General features: G+C 37.4%; 1 long non-coding RNA gene across 1 annotated transcript; it reads right to left on the bottom strand.

Moving 5' to 3' along the window:
- Positions 1-5933: 5933 nt before the first annotated feature.
- LOC125315947 lies at positions 5934-24577 on the bottom strand. Its single transcript, XR_007199275.1, has 3 exons — positions 24567-24577; positions 14326-14330; positions 5934-6092 (listed from the first exon to the last, which is right to left on the bottom strand). It is a non-coding gene; the product is annotated as an uncharacterized LOC125315947 (long non-coding RNA).
- Between the last annotated feature and the right edge of the window lie 966 nt (positions 24578-25543).

Here is a 25543-nt window from a genome sequence, read left to right as displayed (position 1 = left end):
TTTGGTTTGTCGGGAGACGGTCCTATCATCGTGCCCTGTGATGCTGCTTCCATGGAGTGCATAGTATCGCTTGTGCAAAGATGCATAACCAAAGACATAGAGAAAGCTTTGCTCAACTCTATCGCATTCACTCCATGCTCATTCGCCACTGCTGTGCATGGCAAATGTGTGGATTAGCAAGTTCTTTTTCTTGGTCTGTGAAGAAAACATTAGCTATGTGTATATACATGGAAGAATATGTAGGGTATGTACAGCAAAACAATAAGTGTAGCTTGTGTAAAAAGAGCTGGCGGGAAGAAGAGTATCTTGTAAACCTCTACATGGACACTTTCTGAATGACATCACAAATAGTGAAGTGATGTCCACGGCTCAACTTTATCAGGCTGGCTTCGATCGGCTAGTAGATCTGACCCAGATTTACACAACTCGTGTATCTTTCTCACAGGATGGCATTCATATCCCGTTAAACACAATGTTACGGCAATGAGTCCTAGAAAGGAAGATTTAGCAGTTCTAATACCTCATGCACCAGTTGCAACTGAGTTTTCTATTCTACGTATTGCCATTGTTCCATGTAAGGGGAGAAAAAATACAAATGGGGCCAGCTACTTCAGTACCGTGAAAACGATTTACACATTAATTGGTTGGTAATCTGAACTCGGTGGATTATTAATTACTTTATGTTAAAAAAACATTCATTCTGAATATTTTGATTCCGACAAAACTATCCTTTCTCATAAAGAATTTGTTTAATGTTTATGAATGTTTTATTGCAAGGTGAATATGTGAACAAAATCTTATATTGATCCAAACCCGACGATCAGACTCAAGTTGTAGTCGTCATATATTTACTTCTGAGGTTGTTCGGATGGAGAAGGTTATTGCCTCCCAAGTCTTGTTCTTCTTAAGATTTATGTGATGCGTCGACAAGGACTTCATTGAAACTTAGAGTCACTATTCAAAGTCTGTTTAGATTTAGAGAGTCTTATTTTAGAAGGATGATTTTGAATAATGTTCAAATTCTTTAATATCTTTCGAGACATATTCGAAGACTCACGTTTGACAAGTTTCCGATATTGGTCGTATCTTTTGTGGAAGTTTGTAACATTTGATTGACAAGATTATTTTCCAATTAGATCGGGAGAATATCTATGATTAGACATTACCTTCCAGGAATAAGGTTTGCTGATTATTTGAATCAATTCTACTTTTGAAAATTGAAGATTTAGTTGTATGGGCGACTGAATTTGAAGTGTTCAGACTCAACTCCAACGGTTATTATATCTTCCCAAATACAGTCTTGTTCAATCACGATTGACGACGTCTAATCAATGATTGAAGAGCGATCCTTTGAAGACCTTTCCAATGGCTAGTTTGAAGGTGAAAGAGTACAAAAGGAAGATCCATGGTGACAACAAGAGTCAGATTAGAACATACAATTTCAAAGTGCTTGAGTTATTCAGATTCACATACTTGTTCTAGATAGCTAAACGTTTTATCTTTGAGAGGTTCCGTAAGAGTAATTAAGAGTGAAATCTCTCGTAACCTCCATTGATTCATGTAGTGGAATCCAGCCAATCGGCTGTCATCGTAGGAGAGTGGATGTAGGCTTGCTAAAGCCGAACCACTATAAATATCTCGTGTAATCTCTCCTTCTCTAAACTCTTCTTACTGTGTTTAGTTCTTCTGCACGTTACGTTATCAATATTGTTTAGTTTGTGTTTTGGAACTGTTTGAATTCCGCTTTAAGTTTTAAAACTGGTTAGAATCACCTATCCACCCCCTCTAGGTGATATTGCTATATACAACACTTTCCAGCATTGGGATCTTGTCGGTCGTGTGGAGACTGGAAGACAATGTCCTATTTTAACCGAAGAAATGTCGGGGGTGAGAACAGGAAGAGTTCATGCAAGTATAGTTGTTCATATGAGTAAAATTATGATTGCGATTGATCTAAATCTGCATGACTTCCTAAGAAGATCACCATTTTACTAAGAGAATTGATAGGAAACTAGGTATTCGAAGTTGGCCCATCTGGCTCTGGGCAGTAAAACAATTGCTATAAGACGAGAGACTGAACAAATAGTTCATACCTTGAGATCACAGTTTTTGAACAATAAAGTATGAACAAAGGAAAAGCATTTTTGCACAGGGTCCCCTCCAATTAAGTTCTCCGAAGCCTCTTAGAAGAGTTGAGAGCTCCGTGTTTGCATCTAACATTGATTTAAACTTGACATTTGTGACATGTCAATTTGATATTATGATGTAGGAGGTGTCTTAGCATATCTGAAAATGCATTATGGGCATGCGATTCTCTGCTTCGGCACAACCTATCAAGTGTACTCCAGGCATTAAGTAAACTCAATTCTTGATTCTTCTTGTTTATGGCGGCCTTAATTAAACAAGTCGTTTTTCATGGAAACCTCAACACAAACTAAGTGGAACAGGAAGAGGAATCTCAAGAACTGTGCATATACAACTACCCAATTGCTTAACCTCCCATTCAGTGAAATTAAAACCCTTCCATTTCTACTTTCGTTATCCTCTATTATACCCAAAAAATTCCTTGTCGTTTTTACTGTCATTCACAAGTGGACTTATATCTAAATATACTCGTGATAATAAAATATCTGATACCATCTCTACCTAAGTTATGTTGCAAACTCGACTTCTCTAGTTCACTGTCCAAAGATAAGGAAATTAGATCATGCCTTTTCGCATGCCTGAATCTTAGAGCCTCTATAGTGCGGTCATGTCTCCTATCCATGGAAATGAAAGAGTTGGTTCTGCTCTAAGCATTCTTCCAGAACTGAAGAGGGGAGTATCACTTAGGAAGCATACAGATCATCATCCAGTTGACAGTTCAACAGCGAATGTCTGAACCGATCCTAGATCCCAGCAGAACAGAAAAAAGAACGTTGAATTACTCGGAAGTTCAGATGTTTCTGTAGTACTTACAGATGTTTTGTCTGCTATGAGCGATAAAAATCGTGGAGCGTGGTTAGTTCAGTGGTCATGTGCTCAATTTATCTTTTAGGATGTCCCAAATTCGAATCATGTTGTGTATGAATATTTGACTAATTTACGATCTTGGCCCTTGCTATCTCGTGTGGAGTGGAGTACATGGACGGTTGACACCTTATCAACAAGGCTACAGTGACAGATTCATCAATATCGGATCTTAAAGTTTAGGTGACGCTACGAAATAAATTTTCAAATTTCGTAACAGGTGTGAGACTTCTGTGGACCTCTACACATCCTTTTTACCTATAAAGACATGCATGATCAACGAAAGCTTGAATCACATAAATTCAACACCTATTGGTCACTTTTTTCACCCTTTCCTTCAGAGGAGTGGTTACAAATATGGACATCGTCCTCATTTGTAGTGCATTAAGTTTGTATGTGAGAAACCCATTATCTGGAATCTTTCACTTAAAGACATTACTAAGAAAATATTTTCTAACAAGGAAAGGAGTGAAAGTATAGCCGTTGGTTACATCGTGAGAACAAGGCATTTAATTGCCTTTTCCTAGACAGCTCATCAACCGTCTGAGCAAATAAATGCTGGGCATGCTTCAAATATTTCAATTGATCTTTTAATCCTGGCCAATAGAGATTTTACTGGTTCCTTCTGCCCATATTCAAGACAAATTGAGTTTTGCCTTGATAATATCTATTCCGCTGAACAATACGGTGAAATCAATTATAAAAATGGAGGGTAAATATTAACAAATTCTACGTCAACTTAGTCGCTGTCATACAAAAGTCAACAGATCTCCCACATGGAAGGATATCCAAAGAAGAGTTGGAGGCATCTAGCAATAGCCAACACAAATTCGATCCAGAATTCTTCTTGGCTCTGCTCTTTGCTAAGTGTGAAGCTTTAGTCATCGGACACCTTTCTACTTACGCACCTATACAGTATAAACAAACAAAAGAGAGCAATACTAGCGAGAGAAAATGGGGTTCAAAATTAATTCGAAAAGTGAATATGTTCTCTAAACGAGTATTTGAATGTCTTAATCATTCATCTATATTGCACCTCATAATTTACTGAATCAATTTTCGTTTCTTGATGTTAAAACGAGAGAAGTGTACCCTAAAAGGAGCATTTGGGACATCACATGCTTTTGTGAGAAAGTCCAACCTAGAAAACTTCAAGCAACACGTGAAGGGAGAGCATATGAGCACAGGACCCTTTGCAATATTATATACAAGCGATGTGACATATTTTAACATACTTTCTTTCACATGCAAATTGGATTATCGGTAACACGTAGAATTACTAAACTCCAATACTAGCGCTTTCAATGATACAAATTGTGTGTCGTGAATCAATCCCACCAAAAGGTTATCATCGCATTCCTATAGTGTGAGTAATGAGTACTGCAATCACGCCTTAGCGCTCACCGTTGGATTTATGGCAGTTCGAACTTTGAATAGTTTATAAATATTGGACAATTGAACTTCCATTTTGGTCTTGCCACAAAACGACATAAACTTCCAATTTGCGTAAAACGACTCATCTCATTTACCGAGCGATGCTAAGACTACTTTTTTCCCGGTTAAACAAGAAAGTTGAGAGTGTGGTATGGAATAAACTGTGAAAGTACACGGAGCCCACGACTTTTTTTTGGAAACTTTGCATGGAAAGGCACGCCTTGAGATGGACAAAAGTCACAGTCTCGCACGAAGACTCCGTTTAGAGGAGAAAATATTCAGTGGTTGTTGAGCTCCATGTCAATTGCACAAGAATTCAGTGGTTGTTGAGCTCCACATCAACTGCACATGTGGCACAGAAGAGCAAATGTGGACCATTGAAAATATGACACGTGGCAGTGAGAGAAAGAATCGAAAAAGAAAAATTTAGCCCGCTCAAATTTCCTCTCTCCTCTGCTGCGCCTATGCTGCTTTGCAACGTCCCTTGCAACACTCAAACATTAAATGCCATCCTCCTCTCTCTCCTCTTTTCAAATTCCTTTTTCCTTCTTTAGGGTTGAGACAAATCTGAGCGGGAGGGACATCGTCGAGGCAATCAAATTCGTTTCTCCTTCAAACGTGCCAGACCACGGCTGTGGAATGGAGCTCATCCCTCGCGTTGCCTTCGACAAAAATCTTCATGCACCAGACCACGGCTGTTACTTTTTCCCTTGCGCTGCCTCCTACCGAAATCTGAGCGTGAGAGAGCACCACACCATGGTTGCAGAATGGAGAAGCTCGTTCCTAGCTTCAAATTCTCCTACTGCAGCTACCTCCAGAGCCTTCTCGGACCTTCCGTCGTCAAGTAGGTCCCCACATCCCCAATATTTCAGAATCGATTGAGGTTTACAGTACGTGATCTAGTGTGCTATTTTGATTACAGCCTACGTGCGATTTTGAAATGTTTGAAGGGGATAGGAGTTGGGAAGGCATGGACTGAACTGCTGAAGAGGAGCCCGTCATTGTTCACGCCGTGTCCCCTTCAAATGCACTGGACCACGGCTGTGGAGTGAAGGAGCTCGTCCCTCGCGTTGCCTTCGACAGAAATCTTCATGCACTAGACCACGCTGTTATTTCTTCCCTTGCGTTGCCGTCGGCAGAAATTTGAGCGTGAGAGCGCACCAGATCACGTCTGCAGAACAGAGGAGCTCGTCCTTGGCTTCAAATTCTCCCGCTATAGCTACCTCTAGAGCCTTCTCGGACATTCAGTCATCAAGTAGGTTCCCACATCCCCAACATTTCAGAATTTATTGAGGTTTAGAGTACGTAATCCAGTGCTGCCCTCTAACTGCTGGGTGCAAGCAGCGTAAAACATTGCTTATCATAATATGTTACGCTACTATTGCATGGATAAGTTGGATCTTTAGTATGTCAATAATAGGATTTGAGTAATTGAGATAATACTAGATGCCTAAAAATTTGTAGAAGAATGCTGACCTTAAGAAAATGTGAGTTAATGCTGCTTAACTTGGTGGACAACTTGTAATCAACTAATTCATTGTAAATCAGCATTCTCCAATGAACAATAGCAAAACCATGCCCATTTCTGTTGAGCTTATTGTTAGAGCCACATAGCTATTTGTATCTTTTACATAGTGTTTCTTCTGCAACTGTCAAGTAAGGGTTGGGTCTTTCTCCTTTCAAAGAGTACATTTTCTTATATTCTCCACTAACTATGCTTACAATTAGATTGTTGTGCTTGATTATCTAATCTAATTTGATTATATTATATTATTGTTTCAGTGTGACATCTCGAAGATCTTCAAATTGGTCGGTTGATTTTCCATCCAAGATATGACCATGTCCTCAAGGGAAATTAAGCACGATTAAAAAAGTGCAAAAGAATCCGATGAATTGAGGAAGATTATATTATGCCTTGACTTGTAAGGTAAGTGTATCAATTTACTATATTGTGCATGTAGTGACATATGAATACTTGATATTTCTTACCCTATGTTTTTTTTGTTCGGATATATAATTGTCGAGGGTTTGTGCAATGGGTTGAAGATTATATTGAGGAATGCAGGATCTATTCACCTAAAAATGTGGACACAATCAATTCCGGAGAGGCATCAAGCAAAAATGAAGAATGGACAATCATGAAAGGAGAATTGAAAGAAGTTAGAGGAAAAATAGGCTTTATTATGCCACTACTAATAATATATGGAGTCATCTTATCTTTCCTCCTTGGAATTGTGATTTCTATGTTACTATATAGGTTATTACAGGAGTCAATCTTGATGGTTGTGTAGAACTTGGCTTACTATGATTTTAAAGAAACTTAGAGGATAATGAATTATTGCCTTTCTTGATTCCATAATCTAGTCGAAGTGAATTCGCGTTTGAAATTGGTACTATGTCGGGTTGACTCAATTTGATTACCCTATCATCACTATGCACAACAAGAGGACTTGAAACCAAGCCCTTGAATAATGCTCTTGATAACGATCCGAACAATGAATTTATCAAGCCCCGCTTTGAGTCATTAGGCAGATACAATAAACCCGATGCTAACTTGAACATCTAAACAACGAATTTATCAGCAGCCATGAATTGATAACCTTTTGAATTCACATTGATGCATCAAACTATGCAGTGTTATGTAGACATCAATAGGGTTTGCGTATGTAAATCTTTCTACTCCAACATACATCAATAGGCTATGTGTACGTAATTCTTTCTACTCCAACATTGTCATCTCCCAAAAGCAAGGCGGAACCAAGTTTCCGCAACTTTAGAAAAATGTAAGATGACAAGATAGGTTATAGCAAAAAATCCCTCTACTTGACGAATGAAGAAGGCGTGTTTTCCTCATTTCTTCCCGCCAAAAAGCTAAACGTATGCCTAGTGATCCATGCTTCATCTTGGTTGCGGCAAGAACCAACATAAATTGTTGCTTTGATATAAAAAAAATAGCATTAAGTCTAAATTGTTTCTTCCTGCCTTTTGTTGATATCCTACCATTAACGCATGCTCTTGTCTTCATCTAGAAAAAAGAGAAATTAGTTGCCAAACAAAATAGAACCATTTTCAAATTAAATTGCAGCTGAAAACGCTCCATATTTTCCTATTAATTGCCGATACTTGTGGAACCAATGATATAAGGAACTTTTAGACTAGTGGAACCAACGATCTAGCAAGAGTTATAGCATTAGTAGGCAAATGGAGAGGAAACTAAGCTAGACAAAGGACATGAGTACTTAAAGCAGACATTTGAAGACACCTTGGTAACATCCTTGGATAGACCTACATATATAACATAAAAGAAAATGGCAAATTTGATTGTTGTTTCATGGTAAATAGCATCAAATAATGCTAGGCGCTTTAATCATAAAAAGAAAAATAAAAACCAACAACACATAATTACACATCAATGAACCACAAACAGAAAGAAAGGCCTTTTCTCACATCATGCACCCGGGGTCAAGTCCCTCCTGTTGATGAAGATTCCTTTCTCTGTTGTTTCTCACTAGTGCTCTTCAACCGAGTATTTGCTACACCTTTTAGCCTTCTTCGAAGGGGATCGAGTATTTGAATTCCACAATTTTCTGCATATTCAGATTCATCATTTTCCAACAAGAAATGAACATCATCTTTACCTGTGAGAGATTGCATTTTGTTCGTGATACGGGAGCGGAGAAGTAACAAGTTTGATGTTGCCATCTTCTCCGTAATATCATGATTCGCACCGATGCTCATAACACTGAAAGACAATTGCATCAACCTCTTCAAGCACAATGTCTTTGACTTTATTACATCATGAAAGCTTTCTCCAACATCATCACAAAGACTAATTTCTTTTGCAACTTTTCTCTACCTCTTCAAAATGTATTGTGATGGAATGCTTGTAACATTTGCAACATGTGTCAATATGCATAAAGCATGCCCGTATACACATCCTTGCATCTCAAATAACTTGTAGCTACATGCAATGGTAGAATTGCTTGGAAAAAAATGGACAATATACTTTCTTTCACTACTTTCAGCGCCCAATATATAAGTGTGCAACGGCTCATCTGTATCCGATCTCGGAATATGTCCAGACATAGCATGTAAGAACTCAGCCTGGAATTTTCTACAAATGACATGACTATAGACATGTGCAGCATTTTTCAATATTCCACTATTTACAACCATAATTTGCGGCTTTCCTCGAGCACACTCAAAATCATCAGTAACTTTAGCATTGCACATTTTTTCTCTTGCTTCTATAATGACTAACAAATTTAGACAAAGTCATAGTCTTACATGCCATATCTTGAAAGACACTATTAGTGCTCTCACTTCTTTGCGTGGATCTAAAACCCGTAGAAAAATTATCCCGACCAAATACAAGACACCATTTATGATGCAAGCGATACAAATTATCCAACTACTTGTTGTCCCTTAAGTTCTACTCGTGACACATAGCTTTCCAAATGTTCTCCGTTTCAAGTTTAGATTCGCATTGATATAAAAGCTTATGCCAATACTTATCATGAAAGCTCGGTGATCTCAAAAGATGTGCTATATGATGCGTAGAATTGTTCCCAATATGCCATATACGTAGACGATGAATAGTATTCGAAAGAAAAGTGTCAATGGCATTTGCCATAGCATGATCTTGATCGGTGAAAATAGTCTTGGGTGCTTTATTACCCATTGCCTTTAAAAAGGATTGAAATACCCATACAAAAGAAGTAGTAGTTTCATCTAATAGAAATGCACATCCAAATAAAACATTTTTCCAATGATGATTCAAGCCAACGAAAGGTGCACATATCATATTGTATTTATTTGTGCGGTAACTAGTATCAAATATCACAACATCTCCAAAAGCTTCGTAGTCTAGCTTGGATACAACATCAGACAAAAAAAAAATTGGTTAGTCTTTGGTCCTCTTCCAATTGAAAAGTATAAGAAAAATTGCTTCCATATGTTTGTAAGCAATTAAAATGATTGATGAGCCTTTGATAATCACCCGCACTAATCAGGTCCCTTCTCTTTGATTGGTAGAAATTTTGACAATCACGAGAAGTAAAGCCAACATTCTCTTGTCCCCCCGCTTCACCACTAAGGTATGAATACGCTTTCGCAGCCCTTATACTGGCCCTAGCCAAAGAAGTGAAAGTACTCTTATCACTTTATGTTATATGCCGATATGACTATATGAGATGTTTTTGTTTATCGTCAATGAATGGATGATTATGAACCCCCTCAAATTTGGTAACTACACAAACTACATCTTTGATTTTGAATTTAATGCAAGCTTTACATCCGGTTCTTTTCACGGTCCTATAAACATCGCTTTGTTCATAAGGTAGGATTGGTGGGGAGTATCCTTCACAATTACACAAAAATGTGCATATTCGCAATATTCCTTTGCTATTGTTTGATTTTTGTCCTCTTCGTACTCCAAATCCCTTGCAAATTGCATATGCATTATATGCATTACGAGCTTCATCCTCATTAGCAAATTTCATGCCAATTCTACAAATCCCTTGCAAATTGCATATGCATTATATGCATTACGAGCTTCATCCTCATTAGCAAATGTCATGCCAATTCTAAATTCAAATTCTTTATCAACATTATGCACGATGATATCATCCTTTGCAGCCTCTAGAATTTTTTTTAAAAAAAAATATAATCATTCTAAGAAGAAAGATAAACTCTTGTTGACACCTACATTTTGGCTTTCCTTAAATCATTCATATTTCATAAAAATGAGAATTAAGTTTAATTCTCACAACAAAATAATCTTCTTGCATAGCATATTTTATTTTTTCTCATTAACGCATTACATTTTGCATTATTGGGATTGGTGGTACGGGTTTGTGCTCTATTTGACAGGCGACTGAAATGCATCATGAAATTTTTTACCATGGTAAGAATGTGTGTGCCGAATCTTTATTCTAAGCTTAATTCTATCCATTTTAATGTTTTAATTTGGGAAAAGGCTTAATTTAAATGCATATTTAGTTGAAAATATTGTGCAATTGAGCCCAAAATTAGATGTGAAATTCAGCAAGCTCAATCCATAGGAGAGGGCAGAAAATTCTGATTTAAATTGAAGTCAAATTGATGTATTTTAGCCCTTTGGGACTTGATTTAAGTCATGTTTTATACTTGGGACTATTTTACAAAATTAAGAAACTTTAGGCCCCAAACTTGCAACAATTTTCTCTATAAATAAGAAGCTTAGCCTGGGGTTTGAGAGGGGCAATTCATTACGTTCGTGAAATTTTATGCTTGAAAAATTTCTGCATCCGGTGAGTCACAAGATTTGATGTGAGAAAGGGAGAGCAAGGAGTTCCTGTCCACCACCAATCCTGTGCGCCATAGTCCACTGCACCATCACCGATCGGGCATCCAAACACAGCATTGACCAAACCTATTTTTTAGGTGCTGTCCAGGCATTTCCAGCTCTATTCGTGTGCAATTCAACCACTATTCAATGCAGAATTTGCTGCGGTTCGGAGCTGCAGTCCAGAAAGTAATTTTGCTGCTCTTAGGGGGCTATTCTATTGCTATTTGGAGTCAAAAACAACACGGCTTAGAGGTGAATTCGCAGCTTTTGTGCGTGCAGATTTTTTTGAGCGATTCAAGGTAACACTCTTACACTTTTTAGGGTTAATTCAAGCATGTTTCAGAGTGTTTTACTTGCTGTTTTGCTGCTGTTTCTGCACTGATTACATGTTTTTGTCCGAAACAAGCCCTTTTTGTGTTATTCATAGCCACTAACTCGTGCAGAATTTGGCGGGAGCTAAAAATGGTGAGTCTTGGACTTTTTTTGGTTGCTGTTTTACATGTGTATGATGCTGTCAATGAGGCAAAAATGCGGGTTTTCGAAAAATCGAGAAGCAATTATTTTTGTATGATCTAAACATCAAAACCCTAATTTTATCACAAATTTCAAAAATTGGGTTTTAATTGGACTCATTGGACATATTTCAGAATTAAAAAAAAATTCTAAATCTAAATGAGGAAATTTTATTTTCCTAATAGGCAACATCTATGTTGAGTTGGATAAACTTATCCGTCACTTTTCGGATACGACCCTCCAACATAGTAAATATGAGAATTTAGTTAAGCCGATCTATCGCCGTTTAGATCCGATTCGCTATCTTCAAAAAACCGTATTTAGATTTATGAATATCACTATTTTCGAAAAAATACAAGATGTGGATATTTGTGTCGATCTTGATGCTATCTTTCTTTACTTGGAATATGTCCTCTTGGTTGACATGTCTTGATTTAATTCCATATGTTTAAGATACCTAAAAATTTAGTAGATACGGTTTCTTAGAAGCCTTATCTAATTAAAGTTTTAGGAAGATATGGTTTCTTAGAAACCTAATCTTATTGGATCTTTTTTTTTTTTGAAGATTTAAATCAAGAGAATCAAATCATAATACCCTTAATTTGGCCGAGAATTCAAAAGAAAATGGACAGAAATCAAAAAAATTTGTCATGCTTATCTCGCATTATCTTATTGCATATTTAGCATATCTTGGATGTTTCACATAATTCTTGTGCATATTTCGAATTTTATGCATGTCTTGCATATCCACTTCATATTTTCGTGTATCATATCTTGCATTTCATATTTTTAATATATCATTTATATCCATGCATATATTTGATCTTATGCATATTTCGATTATCATAAAACCCAAAAAAAATCAGCTCATGGTGTCTTGCATATCTCATACATATCTTACGTATTTTTTTTGCATATATCATGCATATCCATATCTCATCTCCTATCTTCTGCATATTCCATATCGTATCTTGCATATCTTATCATATCATATTTCCTTTGCATATCTTATATCATCCATGCATATTTTCATGCTATATGATATGTCATGTTTCAAGTATCAATGCATCACCTACCATATTTTCGAAAATTGTATAATCATTCATTATAATTTCCGAAATTCATGCCATGCATCAGTTGATATGTCATTTTTATGTGTTATGCTATGTAGAAATCATGTTTAGTCTTCATGTTCTTAAAGCTAATAAATTAAACTTACACATTTAATTTGTTCGCTTCTATGATTGCTTGCATACCATCCATGTCTTCCATGATTTTTGCTTAAAGCCATTGTTGTTACATAAAGGCCATATATCATTTGCATGCCTTAATTTGAGTAGTTAACTTTTGCATATAGGGTAACTTGACTCTAAATTTGCATGCTTTGCATATCTCGTCATTTTAGATAGTCTCACTGCATTCATTCATTCATATAATTGCATTCATTCTAAATAAATGAAAACATAAAAAACCTTGTACAAGCTTAAAGTAAATTCAATCAAGCTTCAGTCGTCGATTTAGGACATCTCATGGAATTAAGGTATCAAAAGGACATTAACTTTAATTAGTTAATGTAACAAAGTCCCCGAATCCTTAATCTACGGTTCGTAGGAATAAAATAGTTCTCCCGCTATTTTATTTATATTTCTAACCAACCTACCAAAAATGGTTAGTAGCGACTCCAAAGTTAAAATCATTTGAATTAACCTAAATTGCGATTTGGTAGGACTTGAGAGAGTCCGCATTAGGTTAGTTTTCTAATTAGCCTGATAATCCATTAACCTAGGAAATTTCATTTTAGGTCGCAACAACTCTAGACAAAGTTAAAATCAAAATAGAGAAGTCATACCCATTTTTATCGAGAACAAGTCGAATTAGCTATCGACGACTAGAAATTATCTATTGAATAATAGTAAAAATGTAAGTCAGTGCAAGAGTTTTTGTTTGTCCATATAGAAACCGGCTTAAGCTTAAAGTTTATCTACCTCTTGTAGCCTAGTCACCATACATGCATTCAAAGTTAGCAATGGTTCCTCCTTCCAATATTCGCAACAAATGCACAGTACCTGAATGTCCTTTAAAAGGGAAAAATTCACTCGGCATTCACTGTTGTGCTCGGACTAGAAGCGATTAGTTGCTCCAGAAAATCTAGTTGTGTATGAGCAAAAGAGAGTGATCCTTGAGAAGGAAAACAAATACAAGAGGTAAGCAGCCAATAAATTATAATCTAATCTCCATGGTTCAAACTATTAGATAAAATGACCCATTTCAAAGTACTAATGATGCACAAATTCTAATGTGAAATTCTCAAAATGCTAGTTTCGAAAGACTTCAAATTTTTTCCACCACAGGAAACAAAAACATAGATTTGGCTAATTGGATATAGTGATTGTATACTTTCAATCGATCAAGAAAACACCCAAATGAAAAAAGGAAGTAACTTTGCAATAGAGACCGTATCAAATTATTACTAAGTAGCATATACAAATAATGGTACATTTGATAACGAATAAATGGGTCATTGCCATTTAAAGGAATCGAGGCCCTCATACGATGGTCAAGAGAATCACCATAGGAAGAAGTAGGGGGGTCCGCTTCCGCAACCTCACCACCATCGGCTCTCTCGGTTTGAGCGAGTACTTTGAAAGAGGAAGAAGAGACCTAGCTCGAGGACGGTGGGGTAGAAGGCGAGAGCTTGAAGAGAGGTCTCCGTTTCGGGATCAGAGGTGTTTCGGGGATCATATTATGGTTAGCAGTGTTATACAAAAACTGCCTCAACGACGTTTCTGATGCTCGGATTTGCCTCAACCCTAAAGAAGGAGAAAGGAATTTGAAAAGAGGAGAGAGAGGAGGATGGCATTTAATGTTGGAGTATTGCGGGGGATGTTGTAGAGCAGCACAGGCACAACAGAGGATAGAGGAAAATCTGAGTGGGCTAAATTTTTCTTTTTCGATTCTCTCTCCTCACCGCCATGTGTCGTATTTTCAATGATCCACATTTGCTCTTCTGTGCCATATGTGCAATTGACGTGGAGCTTAACAACCACTGAATATTTTCTCCGTTTTGAGGCACCTTTTGACTATTTACCCTCTTGGTAGGTCCATCTTTTGACTGCAATAAAGACCAATGCTCCTTAAGATGATCGTGTTTTTCAAAGTTAATTTACTTAATTACAGTATAAGATCATCAAAAGATGGGCCATCCAATGAAATAGAATAGACTTGTTGGCTAGAACTTTCCAACTTGATTGGTCACAAGTTCGAGTCACATCGTCATGATTATATTTCCGACTATTTTGTGTTTGGCAATAATTCCGATTCAAAAAATCAATTTTATTCGAGATTAATTTTTTTTTATTCCATTCCTTAGAGCGCGTTTAGTAACTGAACAAAATTTCTATTCCCGAAATAAAAAATACGTTTGTTAACTGCATAAAATTTGTATTTCCAAGAACAATTTATCTTCCTAATTTTTTTTTATTTAAGTCAAATAATTACGTCATTTCATCGAAACTCATTCATTTCTCAAATCCATTGTGCCAATGCTTTGCCAACACATCAATTAACATCCTAAGGTGCCTTAACGATGAATTTAAGATGAGGCGACACCATCCACACTCCCTAATTGATTCGGTTTACTCAGTTCCAAAACATGGCAGTTTTCGATTTTGTTGTTCCTCATATTAATCAGTCCATAAATAAATCCCAAGCTTCAATTTATCATGAAATTAACTTGCCAAAACCTCAATCTACATGTCTAGCATGTTCACCAAAAATTTGAAGTCAAAATAATGCCTTTAAGACCTCTAATCAATATGATTCCTTTAGGCGCACAAACTGTCAGATTCTGTCCTCCAGAAATCACCTCAAATCAACCATGAAAACTCCTCAAATCTCAACTAAATTTACAATCCTAACTCAGCCAACTCAAGTACAACATGTTTAGAAGGTCTCATCGCAAGTTGGAAGCCAAATGAGCTCTTGAAACCGATGCAAGAAGGTTCTCTCTCAAACCGGGTCAGATGCTGCCTCGTTTGGACCTTTGTCCATTCAAATAGACCAACGGAAAAAACTACCGGGCCAAATCGAGCTTATGATATATCCCTAGAAAGATAAGATGATAATATTTCAAATGGCGGTGGTCTTACCTCAAGGAGACATCGGAAGAAGAAGTTATGGCTGGAACAGTGAAGGGCATTGGAGTAGGCAGCAGCCAATTGAGCAGAACAGATTCTGTTCGTGAGGAAATTGAAGAAAAAGAAGAAGAGAACGTGGAGAGGAAGAGAGAGAGTGTGTTCAGCTGAAGTGAGGAGAGAGAAAGTGTAAATCCACTAATTATTGGTGTGGTCAAAGAGTGAATAGTAATTCAAAATGGGTCAATTTTGGCTAATTTTCAATAATTGGCACTTGGCTTCTCTTCATAATTATCTTGAAGCCATCGACTACCATTGACCACTCTTCTTCTCACATTTTCGATAGCCATGGAGGAAAGCCAAATGACCAAAATGCCCTCCAAGTAACTTAATGCAAGGTTAAGGCTTGAGGGGGTAAAATGGTAATTTTACACTTGTCACCCAAAATTTCGATTTCTTTTCCAAATAAAATTACCATCGATGAGACAATGTCCAATTCATATCCAATGTTGAAATTCTTCATTTCCATTGTCCCAATTTCGAGATTCCATCTCCCGATTCATTTTCTTTCGAACATAACTTCGATCTATCTCAAATTGACAGACGGCTTTTGCAACGACGTTATGTGTATCGACTTAGTGATTTTCATCACTCTTAGGCTTACTCAAGTCATGGCCATTTTTGTGTCATGTCATTGCAAAGGTTTATCACTAGTTCCTTAGGTCTCGATCGTTAGAGTTCGATTTAGGAAAGTCTCGCAAATTTATATGATGGTTAAGCGGAATCACCCATGCTCCAATCGTATAATGGTAGCAATGGATTCCATAATCGCCCTTAGATCAACCTTTACCGGTTCTAAATATTCCCTCGGCAATTCTTATGGTCAAAATGCCAATTCCTATTCGAGTTTCCTAGGTCATGTACCTTGTTGTGCGTTAGCCTTTCCCTTTTTGGTTAGTGTACTCGGGATTGATCATATCTAAGCGAAATAAAACTAAATTACATCGATAGATATTCTTCATTCAATAGTCTCAAAATGGTAGGAAATTCAGAATGTCACACTGCCACTCATAGTGTTAGGCTACAATAGTGGTGTACGCCGACCACGCCGATCGTGTGGGTTAGCTGTTAATAAATAGACTTTATCCGGTGTCCTATGCATGCAAGTTGACGTGATGCCATGCCAGTTGGTTCTCCGATGTGACCGTTCGATCAAGTCAAGCATTGCATGGTGTATGATGAAGGCTGGTAAGCTTGCATGTAACTAATGTATACACTATGATTTTGTGTTTGGTTGATAGAATGCTCTGAGAAATCAACACCCTAACCGAGCTTAGACGTTGACTCACCGAGATTATTCTCATTCCGTTGTTTAACACTTTCAAGTCCTAAGTAATGGAGAGACATGTCCGATTCGGCGTCTCTATTGATCGATCTTTTTATATCATCCACTATCCGATCATGAGCACGGAGGATGTCCGGAAGCACCACGTCACGATAATTTGGGTGGATGAGAGGTTGCCTCACTTAGTGGTGCACCTCTTCAAAACCTGGTTCTTTCGTGATGAGGACCAGCTCTTCAACCCGCTTCATGGATTTAAGGGGTCACCTAACTTGACCCCTCACGTCCCCGCTTGGGATCCAATGAATTTAGATACACCTGACGGGGAGGTAGTGGACCCCGAGTTCGACATGGAGTTTGAGCCCTCCATGGCCATACCCTCTTCCGGCCAGGACTCTTTATCCTAGGCGTGTAACGATCCCCTTTTCGAGAGCCCTTTTGATGCTTAGGCCGAGGGTGACGCGGCCTCTCTTTTGAGAGTAGATGAGAGATTAACCCTTCCCGACCATGGTATCTTTTTGTTGATCTTAGAGAGCCACCTCAAAGAATGAGGTTGTATAGGCCGATAGCTCTGTAGGGTTAACAATCATCTATTTGTATTAATGAATTGAAAAATGTCTTTTGGTTGAATGATTATGTTGCTTTCATGCGTTTCTATCCTTATTTGATATTTTGTCTGGGAGTTGTACGTTTCCTTTTGCGTAATAAAAGGATAAAATGATTGGGTCGATAACGTGCCCGTGACGTTATTCTTCATGACCTGTGGTGATTTGGTAGGGATGTTGTGTGCTCGAGAGTCGGGATGTGACAATATGATTTGCACTTAAATAAATAATCTTGCCCATAACACGTGCTCCCCAATTGTGCCTTATCTCTCGGAAAATGTACGTTAAAGGCAACATATGACTTCGATATCGAAGTACGATTGTGCCTATACGTGTGAATTATACATCAAATCCTTGATCTTGAGGAGTGGATTGACAATTCCTAAATAGAATTTCAAGGTTTGCCCTATGTATATAGGGACGACAGTAATTCTATAATATATTCACTTGCTAGCCCCAATCTCGGAGAATGTTGTGAATAAAATAAAAATTTCGGATGTAAAGGTGTTTTATGGGAAATATTATTTATTTATTTTCAAATTTCATTGTTTTCATAAGTTTAAATAAATTCCCAAAAAAATCTAAAAAAGATGTCATGTTTTCTTAAGTTAAATCATGTTTTCTCATACTTCTTACATGAAAATAACATTTAATAAAATTTGAGACTTTGAGAAATCAATTTCTTGAATTAACTTAGGTGTTATTTCAATTTAGGATAGCTTTTTATCCCAATTTTTCATAAATCTGAAAATGCACAAAAATACCCAAAAAATGTCATTGCATGTCATATAGTCGCACATCACTATGCCATATCATGCATATTTTTCCACGCCATAATTGCCATGTCATGCATATTTTGCCATGTCATTATTGCCACGTCATGCACTCTTGCCATGTCAATATACATGCCATTCATGCACTTTTTTCCATCATATTTGCATGTTATTTTTACATGCTAATTTTCGCATATAGCATGGTTTTGCCATGTCATTACATTTTTATATCATATAGTTAGATTGCATTTGCAATGCGTTTAACAAGAGAAAATTGCAAAAAAAAATTCAAATAATCAAACTAAGGATTTTTCATAAAAATAGGGTACCGAAAGGGCAGTAATTGAAAATTAATGTAATTATGTCCCCGAATCCATTTAATCTTTGGTTCGCATGAAAATAAAGTATTTTCTCCCAAATACTTTATTTAGATTTCTAATCTATCTACCACAAAAGACTAGTGGCGGCTCCAAATTAATAAATTTTGCATGTAATTGAACTTAAGTTGCGATTTGGTAGGACTTAGGAGAGTCCGAATTAGATTAACTAATCTAATTAACCTAATAATCCGTTAAACTAAGATTTTTTCGATTTGTAGGTTGCGACATAACTCCCAAGCTTTTCATGTAAGTCCTCGTGTTGAAAATAAGGCAAAATACACAGGTTTCACATAGAACTCTTCCAATTCATATATGACCACAATAATCATTTTAATAAAAGTATATCCTTTTCCTATTATACATCAAGACTCTTCACCTTAATTTTTTAGTCAATCTTATAAGGAAGCCAACGATCAACAAAGGATTATCATCATTAGTCCCTATTGGATTATATTTAATGGGGTCCACAGGGTTACGGTGTGCGCCCATGTGAGCAACAACACTTTACCTTGGCGGTTATCACAGGAAACCGACGTGTAAAGTCACGTTGTTTCAATAGATGATAAAACCGACTTCCTCCCTATCGTTTTGACTATACACGTTCAATCACTTTCAAAAAACAAAAGACACAGAACGTAAACTCTCATCCCGATTATCGCTCGATTGACGTTCAACGACGGAACTCCGAGATCGCAAAAATGGGCTTTTAACCGGTGACAATTAAGGTATGTCCTCGTGATATACTTTGCACGATTGGTGATTCAAGTGATTCAATTGGGCATGTTTCCGTGAATTAGATTGAAGTAGAATAGGAATGTAAATTCCCAACATTGGTATCGGAGCGTATGTTACTTGATTTCTAATCGTTTTTGTGATGATTTGGTATGTTTTAAGAATTTTTAACCTTAATCGCGTCGTTCTTGTTCATAGCATTTTAGTTGTGATTCGTTCATAAAAAAAAGTAAATTGAATATACCATTACAACGAGCTCGTCGAGACGATCAATTTGAGTGGTCGTCGGCCTCGACAATCCGCCGGACGCCGCCGTATGGGCGCCACCTGCCACGATGGGACGGAGTCCCTCAAGGCCGTGGCGTTTCGTCCTTTTTTATGTCAATTTTTGTTCATCAAATTTGAGTTTTAAATATACCATTGTCTTTGTCTTGAAGAGACGGAAATTTTGACGGGAGTTTGGTCGCTGGAGGACATTGGACAACTGGTCACGCGTCGACATGCGTCGGAGAGGCCACCGTACGTAGGCGGCCAAGCGCCACGTGCGCGGCACGTGAGCGACCGAGCCCGTGTCCTACATACCGCGTACGTGGGAGCCCGGCCCACATGTCGCTAACGTGGCTGCGGCCCACTTCGGCGTATTGGGCCCGAACCGACCCAATACGAAATCCAACTCTTTTTAAAAAAAAATAATAAATTTGGATCGGCCCATTTTGGATTGACCGGACTCGGCTCGTGACCCGAACCCCGTTTTGAACCCGACCCGGTCTGACCTTGACCTGGTTGACCCGGTTTGACCGTTGACAAAAAAAAAAAAAACCTTGGTTAATCTATTGGGTTTTGTATGATATTTGATTTTAGTATTATTGGTTACGATATGTTCGTAATTATCGCTTGATTGATGGATTTTAGTAATCCACTTTGTTCTGCACTCGTTACGGGAACAATGTCATCAAGACTTGGACCTAAGGAAATATGGGCAAGGCGAAGTTCAAAAACGCCAAGAAGACCAAGGGAACCCGAGCAAGTACTCGCCCTTAATGATTCAACAATTGACTCATTACGGATAGGATAATGTATGTGACATTATAACCCATGTGATAACGGTTAACAACAAGATCCAAGAGATTATTTGGGCTGGATGTGTTATAACCTATATGGATGCTTTTTATGCTCTAAGGAATTCTATACCCGAGGAATGGCATGGATTGATGACTCAAGTGTATTAGATAGATTCCATTACTACTTATAAGTTGTTTATGTTACATTTCTTACGAGAGTTCATAAAGGTCGGAGTAACGAAGACGTCATCACTTGGGATGAATGGGCTTGGCGTAGGCACAACGCGCCTTGGCGTAAGACCATAGGTTCTCATAGAGGTTTTCCTAAGGTGCCGATATGGGCTCCTAATATAGTTGAAAATCCTCCAAGAGAACTTATAGATTCTCTTTCTTAGATAAGGGAAGTTACCCGGGTCAATCTTCAAACCAATATAAGGGTCACAACGCGCAATTACCTTTAGATTTTTCTTGATAGTTTTATTTCTATGTTGAGTTAGGATTTATTTTTAGGAACTTGTTGTTGATTCAATGTTCATTATGGATATTATATTTTTAATTATATATATTCTGTTATGAACATGTCATATGTTTAATACAATGATGTTATATATATCCGAGTGGGAGTGCTCATTATTTTTTTTTAGTAACTATATGATGAACATATATGGATGATTATATTGATATAGGATTTTTAGATTAGAATATCTAGATGATGATGGGGAACTTAGTGTACCATTGATTTTGGAATTTTTTCTGAAATAATATATCAATATAATCAAGATGCATAAATACAATTGCATTTGTTGAATAAAGACTTAAAATCGTGCAAAATGTCTAATATTCAGATACTATGGCAACGACATCAAAGAATATTATTGCTGAGCTCAACAAAGGAGAGAAATTAAATGGAGAGAATTATGAAATCTGGAGTATGAAAATCCAGTATGTGCTGGAAGAGCTTGAGGCACTAGAAGTTCTAAACCTTATCATGACCGAACCAGAAGATGGTAACACCGCACAACATAGAAGGGACAAGGAAGCCTTCATTGTCCGAAAGAAAAAGAACTCGATTGCTCGCATTACGTTGCTGAGTAGTATGGGTAATGACATTATGCAAGAGTTCAGACAGCATGAGAATGTTAAAGATATGTGGGATGCATTGAAGGCAAGATTTGGACAGACCTCTATCACTAAGTTGAGATAGCTCACCATCGGGTTTAACACATATAAGATGCCACATGGGCATAATATAAGGCTACATCTGGGGAAGATGTCAAACATGATTAGTGAGCTGAAAGATGCTGGTAATATATTATCCGATGAACAGCAGGTACATGTAGTTATCCATTCTTTGCTCCATAGTTGGGAGCATATGAAAGTCAACCCGACCCACAATGAGAATGTGAAAACCTTCGAAGATGCTATGCGTCGCTTAGAGCTAGAAGAGGATCGCCTTTTGGCAACCAAAATACATTCCGATGTTTATGTGGCTGGATCTAGCTCACATGGAGCTTTGGGCTTCAAACGCAAGCATCTTGGTAAATTCATAAAGAGGGCAAGTAAAGGAGCGGAACCATCCGGTAAGAAACCAATGTTTCTGAAGAATGGCAAAGGGAAGCGTCCCGTGAATAAAAACACTTCAAGGATGAAATGTTATAACCGTGGCAAGAAGAGTCACTTTGCTCGCGACTATACTGAGCCGAAGAAGGTAGAAACCCCGGACACACTTAAAAGTATTAGTTTTGTATCTAGTTCTGTATATTTGATGGAATCTCTTCCTTCGTGGACTGTAGAGTTAGGCGCCACAAACCATGTAGCCAGAGATAGAAGTACATTTGTGGAATTTTGACGAATTCCAAGTGGAGTGAGATGGATCTATGTAGGAAATAATTCCAAAGTGGAAGTGAAAGGGATTGACACCTGCCAACTTAACATGTATGGTGGACGCACTTTATTCCTACACAATATCTTGTATGCTCCAGAGATTCATCGAAATCTAGTCTCCGTATTGGTGTTAATCAAACTTAGTTTCAATATGAATTTCCATAATAGTGGTATGGATTTGTTGTTAGGTACAACATTTTATGGTTCAAGTTACTTTGTGAATGGCTTTATTGTATTAGATGTTGAAAATATTAGTGTGAATGTGTGTTATTCCCTATTTGCATCTTTCAATTCTAGTAAAAATAATGTGAATATTTGGCATGCTAGGCATGGTCACATTGGCCAATAGAGAATAGCCAAAGACGGCTTATTAGGCAACATTGAAAAAGTTGAATTGTCTATCTGTGAATATTGCCTAGCTAGGAAAACAACACGAAATCCATTTAGAAAGGGTACGAGAGCTGAATTTCCTTTGTAACTAGTCCATACCGACATCTTCGGCCCAATGAATGTAAGGGCAAGGCATGAAGTCGTGTACTTCATCACATTTATTGATGATTATACTCGATATGGATATGTCTATCCGATTTCTCATAAATTAGAAGCATTGAGTTGCTTCAAGAAATTTATGACCTTAGTGGAAAATCGGTTAGGTAAGAAAATAAAATATTTGAGATCCGATCGAGGTCGAGAATATTTATCCGATGTGTTTAAAAATCTATGTGATGAAAATGGAATAAATAGACAGTTATCTATTCCATACATTCCGCAACAAAATGGTGTTGCCGAAAGACGAGTTAGAACCCTACTTGAAATGGTTAGGTCCATGATGACACAAGCTAATTTACCGATTGCCTTTTGGGGCGATGCTTTATTAACTGCTACCTATGTACTTAACCGAATGCATTCCTAATCGGGCACTTCTACTCCATATGAATTGTGGATAGGTTGAAAACCCGCTTTAAGCTTTCTCAAACCTTGGGATTGTGCTGCCCATACTCATGAGTCCATTCATAAATATGAAAAATTAGGACCAAGAGGCAAAAAGAGTATCTTCATAAGATACTCGTAACACTCTAAAGGATATGTGTTCGTAGGTGAACAAGAAAGCGGAAGTATGACTGAATTTGAATCTAGAGATGTCACATTCTTAGAGAATGATTTTCCAAGAAAGGACGAAATAGGTGAAGATTGTTCCCTATTTGATACATTAGATCGGGATAATGGAACTGCTGGATATAATGATCCAAGTGGGAGCAATGTGAGAAGTGAGGGGTTAAAGTACCAATCGGTCTCAATTGCAACCACTTAATGAATCGATACCATTATTTGATCCGAGTGGGAGCGCAACAGAAAGTGAAGTACCTAGGGTACAATCTTCTCCATGACGAACTAGTCGCAAAAGCGTTCCTCATCGACGTTTTGAGATCGAAGGGGAAGCTTTCATGATAGCTCCACTAGAAGAAGATGAGCCAAGAAATGTGAATGAAGCTCTATCTTGCCCCGATAAGGAAAAATGGATGAAAGCAATGGAGGAAGAAATGGAGTCAATGAAATCAAACCATGTTTGGGAATTGGTTGATCTTCCTAAAAGACGCAAAGCCATTGGGAATAAATGGGTTTTCAAAATAAAGCGTAAGGCTGATGGCTCGATTGAAAAATATAAGGCTCGCCTTGTGGTGAAGGGATATAACAAATAGGAAGGAATTGATTGTAAAGATACTTTTTTTCCTATGGTTAGATTCACCTCAATTCGCCTTATTTTGGCAATAGTGGCTAGTTTGGATTTTGAGTTACATCAGATGTATGTAAAGACCGCTTTTCTCAATGGAGAATTAGAAGAAGAGATCTACATGGAACAGCCGTTGGGTTTGTCAAAGAAGGTCAAGAACAAAAGGCATATCGACTTCTAAGATTGATATATGGCCTTAAGCAGTCTTCAAGACAATGGTATATACGCTTTCATAATGCCATTGTGGCATATGATTTTGATATGATTAATAAAGATAATTGCGTATATATCAAAAGGTCCAAAGGTCACTTTGTAATTTTATCATTATATGTTGATGATTTACTGATTGCCTGAAGTAATATAGAGTTTGTCAAGATAGTCAAAAGATGGCTATATTCCAATTTTGAAATGAAAGATATGGGTGAAGCTACGTATATTCTCGTAGTCAAGATTTCTAGGGATCGTTCGAAAAGTTATTGTCTCTTTTCCAAGAGACATATATCAATACAGTTCTTGAACGATTTTGTATGCAAGATTGCAATCTCATTGATACTCTTATTGCAAAAGATGAAGGATTGAGCCGAAAAATGTGTCCCAAGACTCCACAAGAGCAAGACCGTATGAAAAAAATTCCGTATACTAGTGTTGTTGGAAGCCTCATGTACACTATGATGTGTACCAAACTTGATATTTATTATGCGGTTGAACCGGTTAGTAGATACCGAACCAATCCAGGTCAAGCACATTGGACTGCCGTTAAGAGAATCCCGAGGTATCCGAAAGTAACCGCTGATTACTCTCTGATATATCAAGGAAGTGATCTGCACCTTGAAGGCTATACTTGATATTGACTGGGGAGGAGATTTGGATGAGAGGAAGTCCACTTTTGAAAATGTGTTCTTACTGAATAATGGTGCCATATCGTGGAGTAGTAAGAAACAACAGTGTATAGCCTTATCCACTATGGAAGTCGAGTTCGTGGCATTATCGGCGGCAGCACAAGAAGGTGTTTGGCTTAAAAGATTTTTGGATCATTTGGGTGTTACTAAAGATGCTGTAAAACCTGCGAAGGTTTTTTGTGATAGTCAGCCAACAATGGCTTACACTAAAGATCCTAAGTTTCGTGGCAAGACCAAACACATAGGCATTAAGTATAACTATGTCAAGGACATGGTAGCACGAAAGAAAGTGAACTTACAATATGCATCTACGCATAGTATGTTAGCAGATCCTATGACAAAGCCAATTCCTAGAGATGTTTTCTTAAGTCATATAAAGACTCTAGGACTGCGTAGAGGTTAATGTATTGAATATTTGTATTTTTCCCTGAATAATAATGATTGATGATATTGTTTGTCAATATGAAAGTCTATTTGATATTTATGCATGTTAATGCTTTGTGCATTGTATTTAAAAGGTATGTTGGACATATGTGAGATTAGCCTACTCACACGGGGTAATCGCATCTATTTACCGTGTGTTGAATAGAGATAAAACAATTTTAAGCTTATTATCTAGGTGATAATTGAGAGCTCAAGCTTAAAAATATTAATGCCGCCTTAACAGAATGTTAAGATGAGAACTTATCATATTATAATATCCGAAAGTGAAATAACC

The sequence above is a fragment of the Rhodamnia argentea genome, chromosome 7, assembly GCF_020921035.1.
Source record: "Rhodamnia argentea isolate NSW1041297 chromosome 7, ASM2092103v1, whole genome shotgun sequence".
NCBI classification, from domain to species: domain Eukaryota; kingdom Viridiplantae; phylum Streptophyta; class Magnoliopsida; order Myrtales; family Myrtaceae; genus Rhodamnia; species Rhodamnia argentea.
The sequence above is the reverse complement of the archived record's forward strand: the minus strand, read 5'-3'. Positions and strand labels throughout refer to the sequence as shown.